The sequence below is a fragment of the Lygodium microphyllum genome, chromosome 5, assembly GCF_053477565.2.
Source record: "Lygodium microphyllum isolate KBCC chromosome 5, Lygodium_microphyllum_v1.1.10, whole genome shotgun sequence".
NCBI lineage: Eukaryota > Viridiplantae > Streptophyta > Polypodiopsida > Schizaeales > Lygodiaceae > Lygodium > Lygodium microphyllum.
Window position 1 is genome coordinate 149721851 of NC_141139.1, and position 16936 is coordinate 149738786.

The following is a 16936-nucleotide window of genomic DNA, read 5'->3' on the forward strand; positions in this document are numbered from 1 at the left end:
AGAGAGAGAGAAATGACATAGAAAAATTAAGGAGAGAAAAGAGAGAAAAAGAAAGGAGAGAGAAATAACGATGAGAGTATGCATATTTATGAGACTACACAAATGGACACATGTATATTTGCACACATCTCAACATATATATAGAAGTGGAAAAAAATAGAGAGAAGTAACAAAGGAAAGATAATAAATACACTAATAAAATACGCACTTACAAATATGCACACTTGCACACATCTAAACATATATGTAAGTGGGAAAAAAATAGAGAGAAGTAACAAAGGAGAGATAATAAATACACGTAAAACATACATGCTTACATATATAGCATTTGGGTTTGTATACTTAATCTGGCATTGTTAATACAGACCATATGATTGTGCTATTGACTTGATGGTAATATTTAACATAATTTTTTTGCTTACACAATGTTTGGTGGGACTACTTATTGCTTTATTAGCAAGATTTTATTTATATCACTACTTGAACTAGTATCCTTACTAGTTTCTCTAGGCAAATTGGACTACGAGGCTCTTCAAGAATTGAGTGCCACCTTGATGTGACCTTGTAGTCTACCCTAGAATCGCTAATCCTCTTAACTAACTAACCATTAATTCTACATGGATTACTAGCTAACCTTGCTGGGGGTTCAAACTTTAAAAAGTTGGCAACCCCCTTTTTTTTAAACTATTGCATTGAAGAGGACTCTTTGCTACTCCTTTATGGTTTGAGAGCTTGCCAGCTATTCAATGCAGAATAGATAGTGCCAGTTTCTTGTGGTTTAATATACCATTCCCATGTTTAATGTGCGATACTCTTGGGAAAGCAAGCACCTTTCCTTCTTCCTTATCCTACTTGTGCTCAAAGAAAACTTTTTTCCCATCTAATGGAAAAAAGGAGGCTTAACCCTAACTAATTTGGGAAGGGAAATAGCCGGTTTTATAACTAAAATGTCAAAAAAATAGCCGGTTTTCATCAAGCCGAGCTTCAATTTCAAGTGGTTTTTGAGAACCTTGCCTGGGAAAAATACACTAAAGTACGGTTTTGTGTGAGCACTGATGGAGTATGATCCCTGAAACCGAGCTCCAGCAGTGCCTTGAGTTAAAATCATATGCATGCGCACCATTTCCATGACATGCTCGCTCTCCTTCTACTATCCCGGGTATTCCACCTGATTTGGAGTGTGTCTTCGTGATGTCACCCACATGTACTGTAGCTAACGATCGGCGGCGGCTGCCTCCACCCTCCACAAGCGCCTAATCTGCGTTCCTGAAGCTCAAAGATGCAGGCACAGTACAACACCATCTTCGCCCACTTATAGCACCAATATGTAGGTGTCGTTGAAGCATGCCTCTACTGCAGACGTACACTACTGATACACTGCAGGAGACTGGGGGCCGTATGAAGAAGCTCTTGCAGCCTATAATTTGCATGCATGTTGGTAGTCGTAGCGGCGTATAATTTGCATGCCTTTGTGGCTCGAGCTCTAGTGTTTCTTTGACATGCTACATCATGAGTCGATTGAACCACTTCTTTGATGACGCAAACCACTCCACTGCACCTCCATGGATCCATTAACATTATGAAACTCCTGCAATTATGGTGGCTGGTCTGCAAGCCTACTACTACCCGCAGCTATGGCAGCCCCATTGCGCGCCTATATGTGGCAATGGGTCAAATCAGCATGGCTGGCCGAGCTCTAGCGTCTAATAATGTCCCAATGGGTGGCAACTAGCTGCATGGGATTTCCTTTGGTGTACACGGGTGTTCTAACTCAGAAGATAGCCAAAATGGGCGTCTTCTTTAAAAGCTCCAAAGTAAGCCTTATTCTTAAAACAAATTTAATGCTTCCTTAGTTTACATCAACCATTGCACACATTATACATGGCTAAGGCTTTTAGCTTTCATCCCTAATACATAATCCACCTAAGTAATGCACTCGATTGGGCAAGTGATTTGTTAAACTAGTCACTCCTTCACTCCATCATGCATGCCATTGCTACTTGTATTTGACACCGAGTCTCTTCAATTGGCATGTAATGTGAACACCATGCTGCCTTAATTTATACCCGAGAACTAAGTATTGTCTATGATGTTGCCTCTGCTAAATTTGCAAACTGATATACTATGGTGACTTCCCTGAGTGAATTAGTTGCCTTATATTTCATGCAATAAAAAGATCCATGTACAAGAAGATTGTTTGACTGTTGGGACTTTGGGACCCCCATGATTACTAACTAGTTTAATACAAACATGGGACTCTCTATTGTAACCCACCCCCCCCTCCCCCTTTTTTAAGAATCCCTATGAAGATGTAGCTCACTAGTGTATAGCCAAGGAAGATTACTAGTGTACATAGTTGAAGCAACCTCTAAGGCTTTGGAAATGCCTCTCCCTCTATCATCATCCAATTATACTTTTTGATTTCTACAACATTTACTTGAGAGATTTCCCCATACTGGTCAATAAGCACACCACAACAGTACTTACATGACACCCAATCTCAAATTATCGTAAACTTTACATTACGTTCTCTGTACCTCTAGAAATGTAGTAAGAATAAAAGGTTGATGTGGTAATACATTCGAGGAATTTGATGTTTAATTCGATATTGTGAAGGGGATGACATCCAGGTTGTGCCCTTGACACTTGCAATACCCATTTGGACAAGGTTCCAACCTTTATCTTTTGTATGTATGCAAGTAATATGTGCAATGTCTCCATGTCTTTTTACATGTCACATTCCTTTGTCAACCATGACATATCTATTGTTATACTTTTGGTATTCCTTGGCCCATTGGCATACAATATACATGACCCATAATTATGCAATAACAGATCTAGATTTCATGTTTTACTATTGTATCTTGTATGGACTTCCCTCCTTTAATGTTGGCATGTGGTGTCATTGCCTTGTCACACACACATACACACACACACACACACACACACACACACACACACACACACACACACACACACACACACATCATAGGAAAAAAAGAGGAAAAAAGAAAAAATGTGTGTGTGTGGGTGCATGTATCATTCTTTTATCCACACACACACACACACATGAATGTGTATCATTTGCCAAAGATTTTAAAGTTCAAATTATGCTCCTTATATCAACCTCCCATGAACCCTCTTGTCACATGAAACATTCTTTTGAACCTTGGTCTAAAGCATATTTGGGAGAACAACAGCATGAAGCATTGGGGGAATCTAGGCATGAAGCGCCTAGTCTTGAGTCTTATAGTTAGTTGTAGCATGGTGAAATGTATTATTGGTGGTTTGTATAAGAAATGTAAAAATTTATGTTATATTTTGAATTTCGTCTCGATGAGCTCGATGTATCTTAGTTAGCTATGATTAGTTGGTGATTATTATAATACAATGCAATTTTGTGACATTTACTAAAGCTTGCAAAGTTAAATTCGACATTTGGTGTATAGATATGGATTTTTTAAATGTTTACAAAGTCTATTATAAATATTTTCGTGTTGAAATTATTTATAAAATGTTATAATGTGTATGGCATTAATATTTATGTCATTGAAAATATATCTAGATCACTAGATCTTCAAGTTAAAGTTTTCATCAACTTGTGTATTAATATCTACATCAGCCAAAAAAGTGAGGCTATGTACATATCACTAAATCTTCAAGCTAAATTTTTCATTAACTTGTTTATAAGAGTAAGTGCCTCGTCCTTTTTAACAAGCAGCTTTTAAAACAAAACTTGAGCTTCAACAAAAATACTATTGATACAACTAATTAGGACTTCTCGTCAAGCTTGACCCAACCATGCATAACATCATGCCTCAAGGACCAAATTTCTTAGGCAACAAACCCTCTAAGAATAACTCATTTTTTTAAAGAGTTCATTAGGATTGGCTATGTCACCTAAGACCATCTTCTAGTTGACCACACAATGTAACTTGTTCCTCTCCGTGCCTTTCTTAATTTGCCTCCATCGAGCTTAAATCTTAATGCAATCCCAAAATAGATTTTTGATGCTTTCCTATTCCTTACTAGACATATTGCAAAGGAGACATATTTCTAAGCTTGCAAAGCTTGTTCCTTGTTACCGGCTTACTAGCCACCAATTTTCATGTAAAGACATTGAGTCTATCAAAATGAGTCACACAAAAGGATTTCTTTGTGCGCTTCCTCCAAAATCCTCATGGTAGCCCTAGGTCCTTCATTTTTCCAAGGCTCAACCATTTTTAGATACCAATGGATATTGGGCTGCTTGAAGTTTTCTTTTTTTAAAGAGAAGATCGTTTACCCAAAATTACACTACAAGGATATGAGGGTATAGTGACGCCCATTAGTGACGACAAATAGCGGCGTCGCTATTTGCGTCGCAAATGGGATGCTAATAGCGACGCAAATAGTGACGGTACCCAGAGGAAAAAAACGCAGGCCGAAACCCGAGCACGTCATTTTTCACCCATTCACGAAAGAGAGAGCGAAAGGGAGAGCAAGAGAGAGAGCGAGCATCTTGCTGAGAGGGAGAGAAAGAGAGAAAGAAGGAGAAAGAAGGCTTCTCACTGCCACCGCCACCGCCGCCATTCGCGAAGAAGAGGAGGAGGTGTACGGAGGGCGAAGAGGAGCTGTCGTCACGAAGAGAAGCCACCAAACCCTTCTTCAAGCCTTTACGATGAGTGCATTGTCCATTCTTGCTTTGCTTTTGTGTTTTTTCTCTTCTTTTACTTGTTTTTGGTATAAATTGTGTGTATTGAGAGGGGAGAGGAAATGAGAGAGAAAGAGAGGAAGAGGGAGAGGGAGAGAGAGGAAATGAGAGAGGGAGGGAGAGAGAAAGAAAGGGGGAGGGGGAGGGGGAGGGGGAGGGAGAGAAAATGAGAGAGGGAGAGGGAGTTTTCTCTCTCTCTCTCTCTCTCTCTCTTTTACTTGTTTTTGGTATAATTTGTGTGTATTGAAAGAGGGAGAGGAAATGAGAGAGAAAGAGAGGGAGAGGGAGGGAGAGGAAATGAGAGAGGGAGGAAATGGGAAAGGAAGAGGGAGGTAGAGGGAGAGAGAAATAGAGGGGGAGGGAGAGGAAATGAGAGAGGGAGAGGGAGAGGGAGAGGGAGACATTAAACATAATAGGGAAATGAGAGAGGGAGAGAGAAAGAGAGAGGGAGGGAGAGGAAAGAGAGAAAAAACATTGAACATAATAGAGAAAGAGAGGGAGAGGGTGAGGGAGGGAGAAGAAATGAGAGAGGGAGAGGAGAGAAAAAAAATGAGAGAAGGAGAGGAGAGAGAAAAAGAGAGAAAATATGTTAAACATAATAGGGAAAGAGAGAGAGAGAGAGGGTGAGGGTGAGGGTGAGGGAGGGAGAGGAGAAAAAAAATGAGAGAATGAGAGGAGAGAGAAAAAGAGAGAAAAGATGTTAAATATAATAGGGAAAGAGAGAAAGAGAGGGAGAGGGTGAGGGTGAGGGAGGGAGAGGAAGAGAGAAAAGGAAATGAGAGAGGGAGAGGAGAGAGAAAAAGAGAGAAAAAACATTAAACCTAATAGGGAAAGAGAGAAAAGGAAATGAGAGAGGGAGAGGAGAGAGAAAAAAATGAGAGAGGGAGAGGAGAGACAAAAAGAGAGAAAGAGAGGGAGAGGGTGAGGTAGGGAGAGCGAGTGAGAGAGGGAGAGGAAGAGAGAAAAGAAAATGAGAGAGGGAGAGGAGAGAGAAAAAACATTAAACATAATAGGAAAATAGAGAAAGAGAGGGAGAGGGTGAGGGAGGGAGAGGAAATGAGAGAGGGAGAGAAAGAGAGAAAAAAATTAGAGAAATAGAGAAAAAAAATTAGAGAGGGAGAGGAGAGAGAAAAAGAGAGAAAAATATTAAACCTAATAAGGAAAGAGAGAAAGAGAGGGAGAGGGTGAGGGAGGGAGCATATACGAGAGAGGGAGAGAAAGAGAGAAAAGGAAATGAGAGAGGGAGAGGAGAGAGAAAAAGAGAGAAAAAATATTAAACCTAATAGGGAAAGAGAGAAAGAGAGAGAGAGGATGAGGAAGGGAGAAAAAACGAGAGAGGGAGAGAAAGAGAGAAAAGGAAATGAGAGAGGGAAAGGGGAGAGAAAAAGAGAGAAAAAACATGAAACCTAATAGGAAAAGAGAGAAAGAGAGGGAGAGGGTGAGGCAGGGAGAGGAAATGAGAGGGAGAGGAAGAGAAAAAAGGAAATGAGAGAGGGAGAGGAGAGAGAAAATACACTAAACATAATAGGAAAAGAGAGAAAGAGAGGGTGAGGGTGAGGGAGGGAGAGGAAATGAGAGAGGGAGAGAAAGAGAGAAAAGGAAATGAGAGAGGGAGAGGAGAGAGAAAAAGAGAGAAAAAACATTAAACTTGATAGGAAAAGAGAGAAAGAGGGGGAGATGGTGAGGGAGGGAGAGGAAAAGAGAGAAAAAGGAAGAGAGAAAAGGAAATTAATTGTTGTTGTTTGTTGTAGTAGTAGTAGTATTTTTTTTTCTTGTTTATTGTTGTTTAGTTTTCTTGTTTATTGTAGTAGTAGTAGTAATAGTAGTAGTAGTAGTAGTTTTTTCTTCTTTTCTTGTTTATTGTTGTAGTAGTAGTAGTAATAGTTGTTGTTGTTTTTTCTTTTCTTTTCTTTTCTTGTTTATTATAGTGGTCGTAGTCACGGTAGTGGTAGATGTGGTGGTCGTAGCCATGGTAATGGTAGTAGTAGTGGTAGTCGTGGTCGTGGTCGTGGTCATGGTCGTCGTAATCGTAGTCATAGTCATGATCGTGGTCGTGGTCGTGGTCATGGTTGTAGTTATGGTCGTCGTAGTCGTGGTCGTGGTCGTGGTCGTAGTCATGGTCGTCGTAGTCATGGTCGTGGTCGTGGTCGTAGTCGTAGTCGTAGTCGTAGTCGTGGTCGTGGTCATGGTTGTGGTCATGGTCATGGTTGTCGTGGTCGTGGTCGTGGTCGTGGTCGTAGTCGTGATCGTGGTCTTCATCGTAGTCGTAGTCGTGATTGTTAAAGAAAATGAGAGAGGGGAAGGAAGAGAAAAAAGAAGGAATGAGAGAGACTTTACATACGTTAATTTTTACTGAGTTATAAGAGAAGAAATCCCTTCTCAAACAATTTAAGAAAGAAAAAAAGAATGATAACAATAACAAATTGTTTGTCATAACATAGACAAAAGATCGCAAGGCGTATGTTAATCAATGTGTCCTATGTCCTTGCTCTCAATGCAAGCTGGCAATTAGACAAAAACGTTGATTGTCTATAGAACACGTACGACGCTTCGACAAGTTTCAATCTGAGATCATTGACCAAGGGATCTTGGATTTTCAGCAAACGGTAAGAAAAGTTAATATCAATCATGCATTGTACTTGCAAGCTAATTGAATACCATATACAAGAATATTGGGTGTAGCTGGCAAATTTTCTATCCAGGGAGGTGACATCTCATCCCAAGGATAAGTGCACCCTTTGCGGCCAATTAGAAGAGTTCGTGGGCGTGCGATGGATGGAGTGCCTCAGCCAATCCACCACTTGGAAGGTACTACCCAATCTATACCGTCAATACCAAAGGAGACATGCAGCCTTCTAGACCTACCTACAATCTTGGAGCCTGAGATGGAGGCAATGATCGATGCATTGATTCCCATGGATGTCGAGACTTCTGATCCACTTAGAGAGAAAACATCCATACCATTATATGATGGATGCCGAGTATCTTGCCTAAAGACACTGCTTGCACTCTTAAGTGTACAAGCAAAATACGAGTGGAGCGATGCGAGTGTGACCGAGTTGTTCAGGTACATTGTATGTACGCTTCGTTGATTTCTTTTCGGCACTATTATTAAAAACATTTGTGTTTTTTCAAGGTGTTTTATGATTTTTTTTAGGTTATTGAAATATTATATATTACCACCTGCAATTACCATGCCTGAGTTTCGTGATAATGCACGACATGTTTTACGAAAGCTTGGCATGGACTACAATAGCATCCATGCATGTATCAACGATTGCACACTATTTCGAGGAGAATACGAGACTATGGAGACATGTCCAAAGTGTGGTGCTCACAGGTATCGACAAGACTTGCAAGGGCAAACCATTCCTCAAAAAGTTCTTAAACACTTTCCGCTTATTCCCCCGCATAAACCACATGTTTCGTACGTCTGACATGGCGAGCTTGACAACGTGGCATGCGCAGAATAGGTCCACAGATGGAGTTCAATGAATATCAGCGGATCCACACGCATGGAGCCACATTGACTCTACCTTCCCAGGCTTTGCCCGAGAGCCAAGGAATCTTTGGCTCGGTCTTGCAATGGATGGTGTGAACCCATTCGGTATGCGCTCAACTTCTTACAGTGTGTGGCCTATAGTCCTTGTTAACTACAATATCCCTCCATGGATTTCTACGAAGAAATGACATCTCATCCTTAGCTTACTCGTCCCCGGCTGCTACAAAGTCAAAAATATGGACGTGTATCTTCGTTCATTAGTCGATGAGCTTAAGGTTTTGTGGGAGGAGAGGGTCACCGTGCAAGATATGAGTAAGCGTGATAGTTGACGGTCCGCCAATATTCGAGCCGTTCTCATGTGGATGATGCATGACTTTCCGGGATTCGGAGAGTGCTCAAGTAAATAGGCTTCCGTTCTCGTTGGTAATATCTATATTTTATCTCGTTTAAGTTTGTATTTACTGGATAGAGGTGTTAGAACATGTCTGGTTACCTTAAGTTATCATGCATGTCCATTGTGTGGGCCACAGTTAGACTCCCGAAGGTCACGAACCATGAAAAAGATGGTATATCAAGGACACGTTGCTTTCTTGGCAGAGGGTCATGAACTCGGGGAAGGTTTTCTTCGACGACCTCCAACACGTATGAATGCCGCAAGCTGGTACGAGCTGAAAATGGTCCACACGGAGTCATATCCAAACGAAATGCGACGGTTCTCAGTTTTCTACAAGTTGCCATATTGGACCCACTTACAGATCAACCACTTGTTGGATCCCATACATATTTTCAAGAATGTGGGCAACTTGCTATGGGACCATATCACAGGAAAGAGAGAAACTATAGGGGCACGAATGGATTTGAAGGAGGTAGGCAAGATAGAGGCACTTTGGCCGTGCAGTCGAGTGCTGATGGTCGCGTGCAGCTACCACGTGCTCCTTGTGTTTTATCCACTAAAGAAGAGCGCATTGTGAAGCAAGTAGTTAAGTCTATTCGCACTCCGATGGGCATGATCCGTTCTCTCATGTCTGCATTTTCTAAAGACGACCAATTATCAAGGCTAAAATCCCATGACTGGCATAAGATATGTCAAGTTTGTACTACATATGGATTGTAATTGGCGTGCACATTTTGCTATTTGGAGTGTAGTCATTGTTCATAATGCTTTCTCATTTGTGGCAGTTTGTACTATCAATCACGATCGCAGGATGCCTTACTCCAGAAATACGCGAGGCCATTTACAGGTTGTCAACTTTGGTGCAATGGATCTCACAGAAGGAGATTAAGACGCCCTCTATTGAATCTGTGAGGCGGGGAGTAGTGGTGACGGTCTTTCTCTTTGAGAAATACCTGCCTACCAGCATACTCACAATACAAATCCACCTTCTTGTGCATCTTGTAGATGAAGTGGAGATTACTAGACCTGTCCATACACAATGGATATTCTTCTTAGAGCGCTTCATGAAAACCCTGAAAGGCTTTGTGCGACAATGAGCTCGGCCAAAAGGTAGCATGGCTGAAGATTGATTGGTGTTTGAGGCGCTAGTGCATATCTCACAATGGCTACCAACGGTGGATCCAGATAACAAAATGCTATGGTCACTGAAGGACGATGATAGACTGACCAGAGATGTGGTGGTTGGAAATGGGGTAGAAAAAAGAATGGATGCTGCAATGGAGGAGAAGGTGAATCACTTTTGTATATTGCACCATGCCTCTATGGAGACGTGGCTCGCCAGGTACCAGATCACTAGGCAAGTTCGAGAGGAAGCGCGATCTGAATTTCGATGTAGTACGTGCCACCGACTGATTCGATATCCCGAGGGCTTGGAGGAGATGCCGCGGTTCATGTCAATGCGATGGTTGCATGGAGCTTTGACTACAGCGTCTCGCGAAGGGACGGAGGTCTCAATGGGAGGAGTAGGAATTCTCGAGGGGATGTAGTCTAAAGCTGATGACGTGTTTAGGATTTGTCGTATTTATATTTTATATGCGACAACTAATTTAAGTATTTCAATGTACAATACAAAATATATAGTGCAGCGTGGTCGCACGGATGGCATTTTCGCGTACAACGTATTGACAAAATGCATTCCGCAATGGACTGTGGTATCATGGCAAGGTTCGAGCAAGAGAGCTGATGACGAGCAACAGATCCAAATACAGTTATAGATGAGATGGAGTATTTTGGAAACTTGCAAAGTATTATTATGGTGGATTACCGTAGCTTCTCTATGATACTATTCGATGTGCAGTGGCTCAAAGTGGTACTTGAAGGAGCTGAAGCAACAGTTCGATGAGGTCCATCTAGATTTCTCGAAATAGATTTCGAAAAAAAATGGAAAGATTTGCGCGATACCTTTGTGTTGCCAACCCATTGTGAACAGGTGCATGAACTCATTTGTTTGTTAATTGTATTACGACATGGTACATGTCACAATAGTTTAATCTCTCTTGTATGTGTTTGTGAACATGTATATTCTATCCAAACCCTCGACAACGTTGATGGTGGTATGTTATACCTTCATCTCCCCGAAGTGCGAGAGTATATGATCAAAGTGATGTTCTGAGCATAGATGATGACAATGTGCAAATAGAGAGGTCGATATTGCAAGGGATGGAGGCCACCGAAAGCTTGGAGCATGTAGAGGAGCCATCATTGGCTAACAATGATGGAAATACAAGAGTCCAAGAATTCTTTGAGAACGAGGTAGACTCATCCTTTTGTGGTGACATGTCTATCGACCTTCTAGTATATGCGGAGTTGTGTCAGGAGATTGATATGGAACCATAGGGTACTTCATACTTGGAGCATCCACTTACTCAATTCGTTGACTAATCGCTTATAAGGGTACATAAGATATCCATTTTAAGTGAGATCATTTTTTTAGGATTTATATTACCATGCTTTGTATGATTTAAATTAATTATGCTAACATCATTTTTTGTCTTCACAAGTAACCTTTTCAAGATGAGTCGAGGGATGAGCGATGAGGAGTTGCAAGATATCTTTATGCGCATGTCTCCACATCAGATGGCGAGATTTAGAGACATGGCGGACCAGGAGCTGTCTCGGACATCGTCAGGCCGCTCTACTAGATCTACTTTGACGCGATCAGATGCTTCATCTCTGAGCACACAAGGTCGACGCTCCAGACTTGGGCCAAAGGGAGGGAGTGCTTCAGGGTCAGGGGGATGCTGTAAAGATATGGAGACAATGAGCCCACAGTCGGCACGGGATACAAGTGCGACTCCAGACTCTCGTGGCGGTTCCAGGGAGCGTGGCTCAGGTGGTTGCTGTGGAGGCATAGATGCGGTGCCTCCGTCTCGTCGTTTTGCTGGAGTTGCGTCACCTCCAGGATTTGTCACACTTGTGGGGATGTCTACTCCAGTTACTCCAGCTTTTTCTCAGTCGTCTGCGTGGCACCCTTATGGGTGCTACACCGATAGATACTACCCTGGTTGATACATCGAATATACAGGGGTCTCCTGGATATGCCCAAGAGCGTGGACGTAGGTAGGAGAGGACCCATCTTAGGCATACTCTAGAGGGATATGCCTATCTTGTCGATGATAGGTCAGGAGCCATCATCATGAATGATGAGGAGAGAAGGGTGATGGCTCGCATGAGAGAGTTGTGCCAACAAGTTTTTTGGCACAACGTCTTAGATCATTTAAAAAACATACCAGAGGGGAGCAAGGACTACATAGTAGCATCCTTGCATGAGGAGTTTTCGATTCCAACCACAGCAGATAGATTTTCTACGGGCTGGATGATGGACTGCATGCATGCATATATGTCACACTGACGATCAGATGCACGCAAGGAACTCAAGAGTGGGGCTACAAAGCCCGAGTGGCTAGACACAGACGACTAGCGCCAACTGAGGGAGGAGACTACAGATTCTCCAAGACATTGGAATCAGCAGTGCGAGGTGGCAAGGGCATGACTAGAGGCCGAAGTGGTTCATCATCTTGGGAGTGGCGGCCACAGAACATATTTGGAGCAATTTGTAAATTTTTCTTTTGTTTTGCTTGCTTATTTTTTTGCAATATCCTTTGTACTGACAATCATGTTTCTAACAATTAGTATTTTATTTTCTTTGTAGTACTCCATTATAAATCGTGATTCGACCGGCCTTGAGACTCAATATGCAGAGAGGCACGGTCTCACTGCATTGATCGACCGATTGTATAGACGTGGCGGCCCTGTAAGTCACTCATCTTTCTTGTCCGTAGTTACCATGTTTAATTAGAATGCATTATTGTATGGTGGACTGATGAGTAGTTTCTTTTTTTGCAGAGTTTGTTTGATGCTCCTTTGCGGCGGGACGAGCTTTCGGATGGCGAGGATATGTAGCTCGCCCTTGGATCCCTAGAGCTTACACACCCTTCTTTTTTGGTCGCCTGATCTGTGTAGACATTTTCTTGTCGCAAATTTACCTGCATGCGTCGTTACTTACGTCGTTATTAGTATGACAGAGCATCGTTATTAGCGTTGCTATTTGCATCGGTATCAGCGACACTGATACCGACGCAAATAGCGATGCTAATACCGACTATTCTATGGCGTCGCCAATAATGACGCTTTTTGCGACGACGGGGGCAAATTTTGTTATTTACATTTTCGTCGCTTTTAATGTCAGTATAATGCCTATATCTTGTAGTGTTAAAGCATGTCCTTCCCTTCAAGAGTTGAAGCGGTGGGCCAAGTTGCCTCTAGTCTAGAGAGAGCTGGCTACAACTAACATCCTTTTTCTTTGAATCAAACTACATTGATATCAGACACTTATATGTATTCCAAATGTCCATCCAATAGTCCAAGATTTAGTGTGAAGCTTATGGCATAGTTTGCCATTAAAAGTAACAAGAGTGAAACTATTGATGAAGTCCAAATCATTCAACCAAATTGTGAGAAGTGGAGGGAGGGGTTCTTCTTAATGCTATCAGTACCCTTCCAATGATGGGTCCTTCAGGTTGAATGGATTCGGGGGTAACTTCTGCTTGTGCTTCAACAGCAACTACTTTCTCACGTTGGGGAGCTCTTCGAGCAGCATGACCTTGCTCAGCATCTCAACATCTCTTGGGAGCCATGGAAGAAGCTTGATGGATTTAAATAGCGCTTCCACGTAGGTGTGGAGAGAGAGAGGCTCGCTTGATTGCAACAGAAGCTTCGTTGTGTCAACAACAAAGAGACTTTTGTAAGGTTTTTTATTTTTAAATTACATGACGGTCTATCCCTATTTATATAGTAATGGGGGGGAGGGGGGGAAGGGGGAGGTAAAGAGAGAATGCTTGCTTTTAGCGTTTTCGATGACATCATCCATGTAACGGGATACTGAAGGATCAAGAATTTCTTTTTTTTATCATATATCAAAAGGGAGTTTATGCATCATACACCTAGTAAAATCATTAAGATTATACCTCAAGAGAAATGGAGTCATTTACTTCTCTCCTTTTATCCTTGAGAATCTAAACACATTCTGAGTCCAAAGTAACAATATCATTTCTCTTGTCTATATCACCAGGCAAGAAGAAATATACATTGAAACCTACCAGGTCAACCCTCTCAAGCATGTCAAAAAGCTCATCCTCTAGTGGTCCTAGTTTCTCTACTTTTTTTTTTCTTTTGCTTTCTTTCTCTTGTCCTCCCTACATTTCTTTGCTTGTTCCTCTATAGCCTTTTCCTCCTCTTGCAGTCTTGTGTCTCTCTCATGTGTAATATCCTCCATTTTAGGACCCATGTTCTCCTTTATCTTCTTGTATGGTAATACATTAAAAATATTATATATATTATTATTTGTAAGAGGAACTAGCTCTAAAACCTTGGATAATCTATATCTTAACCTTCTTAAGATAATCATATCCTTATTTATAAGTGTCACCCTATGTGCATGGGCAACACAAATGTATGTATATTGGAAAAACTCAATCAAGAAATATTTTTTAGCCTCCTCAATGCAATTAATGGCACTCCTTGTCAACTTGAAACTATTGAGACTATGCCTATTACACATCTCCTTTATTACCCTTTGGAATGGCAACCTTGAAACTCCATTATCAAGAGTGTTCATTGCCATTCCGATCTCTTTAAGACATCTCACAGCCTGTGAAAATCTCCTCTTATGCTTTTTTGGTGGCTCGGAGGACGGGTGGATCTTCTCAACAATATTCCTAGGATCAACCTTCTACTTCCTTGTAGTAGATTTAGTTCTAGCCATAGCTTAACATACCAAGTGTAAAAAAAAAATGTGGCAATACAGTCGATAACCATTCATATCAACATCAATGTATGACACATGAAAACACAACCTTGCATCAATAAGGCGCCTCTCAAAATCATGTTTCACACAAAATGAATCAAAATTTGAACCCCGTACATATGAAACACAAAAAGAACATAATTGCAGCAAGAAGTAGATAGATCATTGTATTTCACATGACGAAAGTTAACATAAGTAAGCAAGAAACTTCAAACATATGAAACATGAGTAAAGGACTGCATCTAAAGGATTAACTGAATAGATTCGTGTGTCACATGACAAAGGTATATATATCCACTACCAATATATACAGATTTCCATTAATTGTATTTAATGGTTGAGCCCCCATTTCTAAAGTTTATTTTGCCAAGTTTCTTATGAAAGCTTAGAAACCTTCTAGCCTCTACCCCACGAATATATGGCCTTTTGGGGACACAATTTCCATGCTTGGACTTTTGAAGATTTGGTTCAATAACAATATTATCTCTATGCAAACCAATGGTAAATAAAACTTTCTCCATTTTCGTTATAGCATCGTATCTAACTGATAAGGGTTTCAGCTTCCAAGAAAACCCTATGAATGAGCTTTTTAATTAATGTACAAAGTATATAAAGTGTACATGTATGAGCATTGGCCAAAGGAATATCTAAAACTGACTTGAAGTATGGATCTTTGATATGCCTAGAGAGGGTTCTATTTTATTTTCTTAAGGTCAATTGTACAACTAAGGACATGCAATATAGGCAAGGATATCTAGAGTTTGCTCCTTTAGACACATTGTACATACACTTGAGTATCTTCAAGTTACTAGCTATGTGGCATTCAACCTTGTAGTTTCCAAATTTCTTGACAAATAGTTCTTCTCCTACTTATCAATGCTTAATGATAGCAAGTATTGAAGTTTGATGAAAAATCTAATACAGTATATTAAAATCCTCCATGTCTACTTCAAAAGCTTCTAACCACTAGATATTGTGTTCAGATTAAATAATAAATAGCATTGAATCACTAACTTGATAAAAGTGCTCTATGTATCGAGTAATTGAGTCCCTTTCTAATTTTGTGCACTTTAAAATCTCACTTTCATTAAGTTTAATCACAAACTTGGCTAGTCCTTGTGCCTCTTCTAAAGATAAATCATAGAATTTGATAATCAAACGTTGCAGAGAAGGCAGCTCGAGGAAAATGTTGTTAAATTCATTGAAGAGAACCTCTTTTTCTAACTCTTGAAGATGGCCTTGATATGGAAAGGCTCATCCAAAACTTCCATTACTTTAACATTAACTTTTTGTTTGATAGTCTTCACTAATAGATGGCCTTGAAAGCAAACAATTGTATAGCTGACATGGTTTCATATTTGATTGTATTAGTTGAAAATTTTATATATATGCATCTCAACTAATATCGATATTGTCCAATTTTTTCTACAATAGCTCATAATCCAAAAGTAATGATTAATAAAAGAATCCAAGTGTTATCTCTTTACTTTTTAAAATTTCTTCGTCTCAAGAATATCCTTTGGGATTGCAAAGGGAAAAATATGATAATAAAACTGAGATGCCTTTGAAGCATCTCTCTCAGTTTCTTAGGTAAAAATGTATATCTTGCTACTTGGATTCTTTTAGTAAAACCACCTTCTCCTCATTTGAGATTGTTAATATTCTTTAGAGCTCTTTGTCGATTTTGGAGGCCTAAAATAGATTGTTTTCATCTGTATGCTTTGATGCGTTTCTCTAATAAACAATTCTTCTATTGATAATCCTATAGTTTTTGCGATAACTCATAAACTCTAATGTTTTGTTAATACGTGATTTTGCAATTCAAGAATATGCTTTTTCACAATAAGATTAAGCATATAGCCTAAAAATCCAAGAAATCTCATCAATGAGAGAAGAGCGATTATAAAAAGGAAGAGTAGTAGTGGAGTACTCTCTGCATCACTGCATTTAAAACTACCTTGGGGGGATTAGCACTCATAGCAATACAAAAAGTATCCCATGACTCAGGTAGCGTGACAAGAAATAACAAATATTTTATGTTTTCTTCAAACTTGATGTCTCGTGAAACAAGCTGGTTGAAAATAAAGTGAAACTCATTCAAATGAGTACCCATAGGTACGCCCTTCTTCATGCAAAGATCCAAAAGCTTCTCCAACAAATAAAATTAAGAGGTAGGACTCTACTTGACATAAAGATCAAGGCTTTTCTTTCGTAACTCATATGCACCACCCTTGGTAGAGGTAACATTAAAATACACTTGCTTAGACAAAGGTAGTACAATAGTGGACTTGTACAACTCATCAAACTCATCCCAATCTTCTCTATCCCAACTTTATAATTGTATGCACTTTTTTTTCAATGGCCTAATCTCCTTTTACACCAATACTTTCCATATTTACATGTTCTAATATCGGAACTTGTTACTATCAAGGTTTTTAATATTGAAAATAACATTATCAACTAATACGTGATAACCTTCCA